General features: G+C 41.4%; 1 pseudogene; it reads right to left on the bottom strand.

Annotated features, from left to right (window-relative positions):
- Window positions 1-2,401: 2,401 nt before the first annotated feature.
- On the bottom strand, window positions 2,402-3,569 carry LOC106991199 (G2/mitotic-specific cyclin-B2-like; annotated as a pseudogene).
- Window positions 3,570-12,273: the final 8,704 nt, after the last annotated feature.

Consider the following 12,273-nt stretch of genomic DNA (forward strand, 5'->3'; position numbering starts at 1 on the left):
TCACTCAGAGGAGCAGGAGATTGGAGATCTGGAGGGTCTCGACAAAGGCTTACTGGGGTCGTGGGTTGAAACGCAGTCCTGAAGGGGTTAGAATTTGGGACTGGGATTACAAGAAAAGAGAGTATTCCAGGTGGAAAGAAGCACATTAGCAAAGCCTCTGAGTTGAGAGTGAGGGAGTAGCCTCCTGGGGATGGGGACAGAGTGACTTTCCCAATGTGGATGCTCTTGGGGCAGAAAGAATGAGATTGAATAGAACTTTTTTTTGACTTGATTTTGACCTATTTACGAACATCCCAGCCTATCTCAGAGATAATAAGATAGTAAGAATATTAACTCCTATTTATTGAGGTTATTGTGCCAGTTTTACTGCTATTGCATACAGGCATTGTCTTTCTTTTTTTTTTATCCTTAGAACAAAGTAAGTATTGGCATTCCCATTTTATAAACGAGAGTAAGACATAATAGGTTACATAGCTAGTTACATAGCTGGTAGGGTAGGTTGCTGAAATTCAAGAACATCTTAAAGACTTTACCAAAAAGTACCTGATCCTGTGAACTGTATCTTCCCAGCATGTTCTTCTGCTGCACATGTGCACCTGTACCTATAAAAAGACAACGCACACCCGTATCCACAATCCCACACATACACTCATACACAAATACCAGATACGGACGTAGCTACACACACGCACATACATGCACAGACAGGAATGTGCCGTACACTCATGTGTGTGCTTATACACGACATGCATACATACACACACATATGCGTAGACTGTATGCACGCCGTTCTTCTGGGACGAGTCACTGGTCTTTGATCCCAGGGGTAAGTATAATGACCCAGAACAGGCCAATCAGCTTTTTTCCCCCAGCATTTGAATCTCAGGCAGAGATACATAGAGACAGAAGAAAGCTGAACCATCTGATAACAATGCTCTGGAGAATGAATCCTGAGTGACTGATATCCCTGAGCTGCTGGGTTCTTGTCCTTCTTGTGCTTGGTTAACCAACTCTTCCGTTTATTCTGCAAAGCCTCACAGTAGACTTGCTATTACTTTTTTCCCCCCAAATCAATTTCTATTGCTTTCTACCAAAAAGCTCTAATTGATACAAATTATCTCTTCAGTTTAGCTAGTGCCAGTGATGGGGGTCCATTCTAATGACAATGGTGGTCAGTGAAATGCTGAAAGTAAGGAAGGGGCTCTTCATCATTGTGTTACAAAGCTGTCCATGGGGTAGGGTCATGATATAAAGGAGACAGTTATAAGAGGGTCTCCTAGAATTTACAGTAATAAACCAGTTTCAAATGGAAGCCAAGACAGAGAGCCCGTATTCTGAATTCATAAATTATAACATCATGGTCTGATGTTAATTTTCTTGGTTGTAGCTTGCCTATGTTTTCCCCATCACCTTTTTTCTGGTATGGATATGATGGCTATATAATATTTTGCCTCTTCACCCTTCAATCCTTCAGTGGATATTTACTGAAATACTTCATATGATGGTAGAGAACTGGGAATACAGGAGTAGTTAAAACTACAGAAACAGAAATGTAGAGCCGAAGACACATTTTAAATGGTGTAGTCCAACACTTCTTCTCATAGAAAATAGAGGTTTAGAACCGTTTAGTGACTTAAGCAGGGCTTAGTGTTAGTGTACATTTTGGGACTTGTGATGTAGGTCTTGTCTCCTAGGTTTGTGATATTAATGGTTCCTGATCAGACTCCTAGAATTTAGATGGAGTGTTGGGACATGCAGACAGGAAGCGACTGGCAAACTCAGCCCTGCATCAGGTAACCCTCCTGTTTCTCAACTTAGTAGCTCTGCAGTAAACAAATATCCGCAAACACAAAATTAACAGTGGTTTCCAGTCTAAGCTGAAAACTTAGTTTGGAGATTTCGTATGGAAGTCCTTCCATAGGATCACTAGTTATCTGTATCTTCCATTTCCAAATTGGGCTTTTGAAGGTGAGATCACCCAAAGGGAGAATAGTACCTGTTGTGCCAATGTTATCCCAATGAGCCACGTGAAGTATAGAGCTCTGCTTTTACTCTGTAGGCACAGAGAACCCCAATAGTTGAGAAAAAGAGATAATTGTCTTATAAAGCAAGATAAATCTCCTTATTCACTGACTGACTTTAGATGCATTAAATCTAAATAGAAAAATGTGGACCAGTGGATGTCAGAATCTTGCCATCTTATCAATCAAGTAAAGACCCTAGCTTTTTTTTTTTTACCTTAAGAAAATCAATAGCTTTATTTTTCTTCAATATACATTTAGAAAACTGGTCTGAGAAGAGGTTTCATGAAATAAACCAGAGGACTATATACAAACTCAGGAATTCCAGATCAGCAAGACAAAGTGCACAGACAACACACTCTTCCCCAGGGCCCTGGAGCTTAGGACTGTCCCGACAGAGGTGAGGCAAACTCCTCGATGGCTCTTGAGTTCAGCTGAGGAATCATGCTGATCTTCAGGAGTTTGCTACTTGCATGCTTATTCTTGATGGTGGTGAACTTGGTCATGTTCTTGTTGACGTGCCCGATGTTTTTGGCCATGTGCCGCATGACCTTCAGCACCTCGCTCTCTATGCAGCCGGTGTAACTTAAAGCTGCTGCTTTAAGTTCCATTTCCCTTGGCTAGAACCTTCTGGGATAGGCAGGAAGTGCCTGCCACCACCTTAGAACAGTGATAGGGCACCATGTCATAGTCAATGAGAGTCAGCTCCATCAAGTATTTGGCTGAAGTGTGCTATTCAACATCAACATTCCTGGCTTTCAATGCCCGGCTTAGAAATAGAGCGGCAACGGTCGACTCAGCTCAAATTTCAGTTCTTTCAAAATCAGAGTTTACATTTCTCGAATTTGAGAACTGGTGTAAGCATTGTTGGTGATGTAAACAAAGTCTTCGATGTTTGGAGAAAACATTTCCTCATACTTGGAAGCCAAGAGCAGTGCCATAATGCCAACCAGCAGAAGCTTCTTAGGAGAGACTGGCTGAGTCTGTGCATATCGGTCCATGATGGCAACACACATGTACAGCGTTTCCTGCAGCAGCCTGAACTTGGAGTGCACTTGTACCAGCCAGTCCACCAGGATGGCACACATGCGGCCATTCATATCTCTCCCATCTAAGAAATGTTCATGGACTGCAGCACCTCAAGCTGCCTAGACACTGGTAGATATCCTTCACATAGTCGCTGCAGAGCTGAGGGTTCTCCTAGTCCTCAGTATCAATATCCTCAGTTTTGTAGAGCAAGGCATCAGAGAAAGCTTGGCAGAGGTTCTCTTCCTTCATGGAGACGTCCTGAGGTGTGGGAGAAGGACCCTTTGGAGCCAACACGTCCATCTGTACTGGTTTCACAGAAGCAGTAGGTTTAGTGTGCTTGTTGACATTTGTTGTTTTGGTGGGTGGAACAGGCACTTTAGTGTTCTGGGTTTTCTGAGCTGCTTGTGTGGCTCGGGTTGTAACCCGATTTCCAGTTTCTTCTAAAACTTCCCACCTGATAGTCACATGACTTTTAGGTTTAGAATTGGTGGATGCTGTTGGGCGTCGGAACAGCACCATGAGGAAATGGACAGGCAAGAGTGGCAGCCTGCCCCTGCCCAGGGGAGGACTCAGACTGGACACGGAGAACACTAGTCTCCACTGTGCTGTTAGGACTGCCAAGACTGTAGCTTTTAATGACTATCTTAGGGTACCTTGATCTTTGCAGCATAAGGTAGAATGAACCATTTGTTCCTCCTTGAAATTCAATTTTCCTTGACTTCTGTAACACCATAGACTTGATTTTATTATTTCTGGTTGCCTCTTCTTACTACGTTCTTTGTGGCTTCCTCTTCTTCCACCTCTCCTTTTAATGTTGGCTATTACAAGATTTTGTCTTTGATATATCCGTCTGTTTGTTTTATAAACTCTTCCTAGTTAACTTTGTAATGGCAGTCATCAGCTATTCCCCCAGTATCCATCCACCCTTCCTTTAGTAAAAGCAAATTGATTTCTTTTGGTAGGATAAACAAAACCTCTACGTCTCTCAGCATATGTGATTCTGATGTACCAATAAATAACGACCAGAATTCAGGGTGGGAGGAAGCCACAATTTGTAATATTTCTTTGGTGTAAATACTCTCACCACCATCAGAGGCTACTAATTCAGGACATATTAAATGAACACCTAATATGCGCCAGAAGGTGCTGTTTTAGAGACTGGGAATCCACAATGTGAAAAGGACCAAAACTATCTCTGAGCTCATGGAGTTTATATTCTAGTTATACAGACAGGTAATAAATAATTAAATACATAAATTAAATAACAAGATAATATCAGGTAGTGATAAAGTAGAATAAAGGTGAGATGAGTGACTAAGGTAGGGAGCTATCTTAGACAGTGTGGAACTTTTGCTTGAACTGTTTGGAAAGAGATGGTCTTTTTTTGTGGTTCCTAAACTTGTAGGATGTCAGCCAGGAGGCGCTGGTATCCATTTCCTCACCTAGACAGGGGAGAAGCAGAGATAAAATATGGAGATGAAGAGAGACAGATTCCTGGTGGTAACATTTGGATATTTGAACATTTGGACATCTTTACCCAGCTGTATCTAATGCCAGCATATCTTGGTAGTTTTTAAGCATATGAGCCAATAAATACCCTCCAGACAGTTTGTGTCTTTACTAATTATACATATCTCTCCCATCTCTTCAAATACTATTTATAGATATACAACATGAATAAGTACTATTTATTCATATATAATATATGAATGACTCCAAAATCTCTATCTAGATTGGATCTGATTCTAAAATCCAGACACACGTGCATACATACAGCTGTATAGATGCCTACTAGGTATCTTCACATGCAGAGTTTTGCAAGATCACAGATGTAATGTGTATAAATTTCAATTCACCATCTTTCCTCCACAAACTGCTCACTCTGTTTAGTATTTCTACTCAACAAGTCGAAACTATGGATGTAGTTTTGTACTCCTTCTTCTCCTTCAACCTCTGTAACAAATAGACAGTTAATTCCCATGGAATATAGCTCATAAATGCCTTGGGAACACACCCTCTTTTCTCTCCATTCCCACTCCTCAAGCTCAGGGGCTTGTTCTGGGTCTCTAAATCCACTCTTCCTTCCCTTTAGTTTCAATTTCTAATTGTTACCAGAGTATAAATACTCTCTTTTTAACATTAAGTTTAATAGTAAATGTGATTTTAGATTTTGTATCAGTCAGGATTCTCCAGAGAAACCAAACCTCTAGGAGGAAACAATAAGAGTTTTACGTATATATGCTTTTATATATATATATAATATATATATATGCATATATGAACATATAAATACATATATTAATATATAAATATATATGTAGAATATATATACGTATACATTCACACACATACAATATATAAAAAGATTTATTTTAAGGAACTGGCTCATGAGGTTATGAGGGCTGGTAAGTCTGTAATATGTAGGGCAGGCTGGCAGCTCAGACAGGATTTCTGTTAGTCTTGAGTCAGAATTTCTTTTTCCAAAAATTCTCAGTCTTTTTAATCTTTGCTCTTAAGGCCCTCAACTGATTGGATGAGTTCCACTCATGAGTTCTGGCTTTATTTAAAGCCAGCTGATTGTACTAGTCAATCACATTTACAAAATACCTACATAGCAGCATCTGGATTAGTGCTTGACCAAACAACTGGATACCATAACCTGGCCAAGTTGCCACATAAAATTAATCATCATGGACCAAGGCTAGGCGTTATGAAACTGGCTACCTCCAGACTTTGAGAATTCCTGGATGATTTCAATAGTTTCTTTTTTTCTCTTTAATTGAATTGTCTTTATTTTCTTAGTTAATTTTTTATTGGAGTATAGATGATTTACAATGTTGTGTGAATTTCTGCTGTATAGCAAAGTGAGTCAGTTATACATATACATATATCCACTCTTTCTTAGATTCTACTTCCATATAGGTCGCTACAGAGTATTGAAAAGAGTTCCCTGTGTTATACAGTAGGTTCCTATTAGTTATCTATTTTACATATAGTTGTTTCTTGAGAAGGCAAGTTGAGGCAGCTGAGTGTCGAAGGCATAATCTCGTGTGCAAGAGAACCACTGGGGTGCTTGTCAAAACTGTCGGTTCCCTGACTTCATTCTGAGAGGATTCTTACTTCCAAGGTCTAAGTTGGGTATGATGTTAATTTTGTGGGTCTTCACCAGGATTTTTTAAAAAAGAGATAACTATAAGATAGAAAATATCAAGAGGACATCCTGTGTGGTAAAAATGAGTATTGATTCAAGTGAAAATTTTGCATTTTTTTTTGCACACATACTTATAAGTGTGTGCATGGAGGTCTGAGGCATATTGCAAAATGTATTTCTAACTCTGAGGCACAGTCAAGGTCAGAAAAAGTTCGAACACCCCCAATGAGGAATATGGTCAATATTCACCCTTGTGACATGATGTGGCAAATAAGTCTTTCTCTTTCCTTATTCCATGAATTTTATTGCCATTCATAGCTCCATCCATCCTTCCTTGGGCAATGTCTTCATCTTCAGGTCTTGTTGAGTTCAGTGGTTATGGAGTAATGAAAGGTTAAGGCAGAGAGGGTACAAAACAAGGGCACAGAATCGCCATTTCCACCAGCCCCAGCATCTTCTTCCTTCTCACCACTTCCTCACCATTCATCCCTAGCGTCCCTCTTTGCAATTTGTAAGACTTTCTGTTGCCTGTGCTGCAGGGACAGCAGAAGCCTGAAGTCAGATGTAGGGTCAAGCACCCCCACAGAGCTGATAGCAATAGCAAAGTGTACTTTAATAACTCTCAGTTCCCAAGCAGCTCTGGGAACCAAGCGTGGGACTTTCTCTGCCTTTTCTCCTCGGCTTCCTGGCCTGAGGGAAGACCTGACTGATGGCTTTGAATATCCATCAACAAATAATAAATAATAATAATAACCTGCCTGCCGCAGACTTGTCGGAGTCAGGGAGGCTGGGTTTGCTGACGCTTTCTTGCTACTTAATACAACTTCAGAGTCAATTTTAAGCAGCAAACATAGCAGCTCTGCACCAGGGACTTGTCCTTGCTGCTGTCCTTAGGTCTGATTCCCAGGGTTGGGGCCCATCTGGGGGAAATTGTGAAATGGGTGGTATGCCCATGGTGACGCTGGAATTCAAGATCTGCAAGTTTATTCTTTCCTCAGATTCGCCTCTCAGGCACCACGGTGTTCTCAAATGTCCCCACTTCCCTCTTTTCTTCCAGTTTATGGGCTGGAAAAGACCCAGATTGAAGAAATAAGTCCTGGGTCTAAGGAGGCATCTTTTCAGAAAATACTTACTCTCTGTAATAATTAAGCTCTTGGGCTTTGGGGTCAGAATTCCTGGGTTTGAATTTGAATTTCTGTTCTTCCATCTAAGTGTGTGTATGAGAGAGACAGAGAGACCCTGAACATATTACTCAACTTCTCTGAGCTTCAATTCCTCATCTGCAAAACACATATCGTATTCATAGTAATAATTATAATTGGTAACATTTCTTTAGTGCTTGTTATGTTCCCAGCAGTGTTCTAAGTGTTTTACCTGAATTATCGCCTTGAAGCCTCCCAAGAATTCCATGAGAAAGGTTATGTAATTGTCTTTGGCTTATAGATGGGGACACTGAGGCAGAGACTGGATAAGGAACTTGCTCCAGGCCACACAGCTGCTAAACGGTGGGCTAAGATTGCTCACAAAGCTGGGCCTCTGCTCCGCGTCTCCCGGATGCTAAGTGGCAGAAAGCATGGCCAGGCTTAGTTAAAATCCAGGCTCTGGGACAGGGGAAGTTTCCCTTTAGGATTTTGACTAGTCCAAAGTAAACATTTTTAATTCCAAATTTTCAGGTCCAGGGAAATTGTTGGTGTAGATAATTACCCTAACACCATACAAAGTTGCTATAGTAACTGTTCTCAACTCCACTCACCCTCCAGACCAGCCCTGAGAGCCAGGGGTGGGCTTTGCCTCTCCAAAATATCAGCTCATTGACAAGAGACACCTTGTGCTCTGAGGTTCTTTATAGCACGCAGCACATTGAAAAGCTTATCCTGGTTGTCCAGAGAGTTTTTAAGTCCATTCAGCATGATAAATGGACTCTTGTGTGAGGGCCCTGGCTCCCCAAGCCTTCCTTCTCTCATCTCTCTAAAGAATGGCCTACCCATGGCGATTCTTTTTGAAAGTGCAAACACTGTTGGTTGGAGGAAATTTTCAGACATCAATTTCTTAGAGTGGCTTTCTTGATCAGATTACTTTCCTTCCAGTGAGGAGACAGGAACCCCTGCACCCAGGAGGAGGGGAAGTTGGAGTCAGATATTGATGGTCTGAGGTTTCCCTGAGTGGTTACCCTGGGTTAGACTAGATCATGGACTCCGTGTGGAATACTGCTCTGGGCTGTGGCAGAAGATGATATTTCTTTGTTGCTCATGGTCAAAGACTGAGGGGGCCCTTCCGTATTTTCTATAAGCTGGGATCCAGCCTGGGAATCTTGCATTTGCAATTTCCACAAATGTCTGCTACCCTATTGCTTGCTTCTGAACCTCCCAGAGATGAATAATTTAGTTGGCACAGAAATAAAAGTCCCAACACTCTCATCTCATTTCATTTTGGATTCGTGTTTAGCAGTTCGAGGTAGAAGGGGACAGCAGAGTGACTAAAAGAGACTATAAACTCGTGATATATCACAGCCATTGGCCTCCTTCATGGAGAAAGCTTGTAGTGCCAGGCATGCAGTGGTCGAAGCCCTACACGGTGAGAGGCGTGTTTCATTGGGCTCTTGGAAAATGGTTCAGCCACCCTCACTTCTAATCCAATTTAATGATCCTATTTTGATAGCTTTACGTATTTATTTGCTGGTTAGGAGAAAAACCACCACCTCACAAGGTCTCCCTGCAGGTGCTCTAAATACAGGGCTACTGAAGGAGCCGCTGTCCTTGCTCCATCCTGGGGGCCTAGGGCTTTGGTGAGAGAATGTGGCCTTCAGACGGGCTGGGATGTTTGAAAGGGCAGGGACCAGGGACAGAGGGTGAGGGCGGTGCTAAAGGTTCTGAATAGCCAGCTGGGGTGGGAGCGTGGTCGTGAGGGAACATAATCTGGTGTGACTCTTTGTTTTCATGGCATCACCTCCTATTCCTCAGACCAACAGAATCACCAAGCTGTAAACGGCACACCTTACAAATCAGGGTTCCCTGGCGTGGCTGGAGCGTTCATTACCAGCTGTAAAGGCACACCAGCAAGAGAGGTTGCTGTTCTGTAGCCCAATTTTCCATCGCAATAACCCAATTAACTGGTGTGTGTGTTTGTTTTACAAAGCTCCAAGCTACAATAAACCATACAGATACGCAGGCTGCAGAAAGCTCTGTAATTAGGACAAGGTGTACAAATTAAACTACTCTTTTTAAACTTCAAACCAGCTAACTTCTGACATACTGTACTGCTGGGGCTTCTGGGACTGAACCCAATTAACATCTTAGTATTTTATAAGCATCGTTTTAATTGCATTTGTATGCAATCTTCTCTCCAAGTGCCTTTCAAGGTGCTAGTCCTTGTTCGGCTTTTATTACTTTGGTGATTTAAATCTTCTCTCTCAGAGGTTCCCGTTAATAATGACTACTGCTACTTCAAATGCTGGTCCAACATAAAACTCATCTCTCAGAAGAATTATGTTTTAAAACAGTTACATTTAACTTTATTATTACATTTTTAATTTTTTTCACTGTTTGAACATTACGCCTTTAAATGTTTTATCAATCTGTCAGCTCTTGTAATGGCTAGGAAAGAGATTCTTTTTAGAAGATGAGATGGTGGTTCCCCTACCTACCTCCCCTGCTCATCCTTTGTGTGGAGTAAGTGTTTGGTGCCATTGGATGCCATGAGAGGAGGAGGTGACTGAATGAGTAAATTTGGAGTTTTTATATTTCCTTATGGGTTTCAGCATCTTTGTCTACATATTGAGGCTGGACCAGACAACTAAGTAATTTTCTTCCTGTCGATATTTAAAAAGGCACCAAAATATGCAGGGATCAAGATAAATAATATCTTAAAGCAATATTAAAAATAAAATCAACAAAATATGACTTGCAGACCAGCCATCATTTTTTGTAAATAAATCTTTTGGTGGCCAGGGCTGGGGTTAGGGGTGATGTATGTGAGGCAGTGTTGCACAAGTGCACACTTGGTGTCTTGTTTTATTTGAAATTCTGATCTTTTATTTTTCATGGAGTTTTTTGGCTTTCATTTGTATCATCAAAAGTGTTGCATTAAAATATTACTTATTTTGATCCCTGGGTTTTTGGTGCCTCCTTAAATTTTACACCTGGGTGAGTGTCTTACTCACCTCCCCCTGTTCCAGACCTTGCTATAAATCTAAGTGCAAAGAGTACTTTAAAAGGGATTGAAACATGTGGAGAAGTCCTAAAGGAAAGTTTTCAGCCAGTGAGTCAAAAATATAGGGGAAAATTCAGCCCAGGGTTTGGTTCTTTCTGAGTGTGATGGCCACAGAAGCCCTCACTTTCTGCTTAGAAGCACCCAACTGAAGGGCAGTGCCTGAGTTTACAGGAATCATGGCATGGCTAACTCTTCCTCTCCAAAACCCTAGCCCATGAGAGCAAAACGTTTTTGTAATTTTCTTTTGGCACGTGCTATTGCAAGAAGGAGTTAGGAAAAATGAGTACTAATGTTGTGCTCAATTAGGATTTCTGTTATCTGGATAAAAATATAGTCTTGAGCAGGCAATGGGATCCTCCTGGAATATTTTAAATCTTTTTGCTTGATTGAGTGTCTTGTCAAACAAAACTGGCAGGCTCTCTCCCAGAGCTGCCTGAATCTATGCAGATATGATTTCTATCATGCCTTTATTATGTGTAGTCTGTAATAAGGATGAGCACATATAAATCATCTCTAGATGGCAGTTAGGATGCAATACTCAAAGGAGAAAGACATTTTTGCTTTCAAATGTCTAGTGATTTCAGATATTATATAGCAAGTCTTCACTGAACTGCACAATCTTCAATTCTACTCAAGCCCTTCTGTGGAAGAATGAGACTTTCATATCTTTTCTTTGCAAGGATTGCTAGTGTGGTAAGAATCATGTCACTAAGACCAGAGCACTGTATCTTTTTGGCTAGTCTGATGTCAAAGTTGCATTTGAAAAGAGGATACTTCTATGATTTGATTTAAGAAGTTGGTCTTGAGAGATATGATGGGGGAAACCTCAGATTTGGGGTCTGCTTTTCTCTAAACAGGGCATGAGTCTTAGAGTGGGGAAGTATCAAAATTGTGTTCATCTGAGTCTGAAGAAAGAACAAAGTGCATTTCTGGTGAGGTTTCAAAGGATCTTTCTTTCCCCTGGATCAGGAAGTGAGTCATAAATATCTCAACCTCTTCCCAGTGACACAAAGGGTAATCTGATAAGGAAAAGCAAAACAAAACAAAAGAAAAGAGCTCCAGACCTGGCTACTAATATTGTTGAGCAATTACTATGTATCAGCTACTGAGCACTCCTTGTATTATCTGACTTACTCTTTGGTAGACTGGAACAATATAGGGACTATTCAGATATACATTGTACAGACAAGGAAAGGTAGGCAAGGGTCTACCTATGGTCACATGTTTGGTAGGTTTGGTAGGTGATGGGCCAGGATTCAAATCCAGACACCTTGGTTCCTGAGGTGATTTCTCATCCACTCTGTTTTCATATCCTGTGTGGTCTTGGGCCACCTCACCTCCCACATCTCAAGAGGACCAGGACAAAAGTGAAATAGCTAGCTAGGAAATTGAAGTAGGTAGGTGGTCATAAGGTCTCTGAATCCCACTTCAGTTGCCATTACAAGGCAGTTTATAGAAATTCTTTGGTTGGGTTGTGGTGAGTGTGTCCATATGTTCTAGGGTGGCAGTCGTGACAGTGAATGGGGTAAACTCCAGACATATTGTGAAGGAACTTTGGTTTTCAAGGCTTCCACTTCTCTGGTCTGAGGTCTTCTTCCCCTTTCAATGCCTTTCTTTCCTCCCTCCAAGGAGTCTTGGATTGGACTGCTGTAGGTCCCCCAGACCAATGCTCACACACTGCAGCACACATAGAGAATGACAAGGGAGAATGTCATTGGCAGGTCCAGCTGCAGAGTTGGAAACCTTGTACCGGGTCACCAATACCATGAAGCCTGAGGCCACATATCTCTGATTAGACACATCACTCCTGGTGCAAAGGGAGACACTGTGGTAAAATAATTCCCACCAAGTCGCTAGCGATTT

This window comes from Ovis aries, chromosome 5, assembly GCF_016772045.2.
Source record: "Ovis aries strain OAR_USU_Benz2616 breed Rambouillet chromosome 5, ARS-UI_Ramb_v3.0, whole genome shotgun sequence".
Lineage (NCBI taxonomy): Eukaryota > Metazoa > Chordata > Mammalia > Artiodactyla > Bovidae > Ovis > Ovis aries.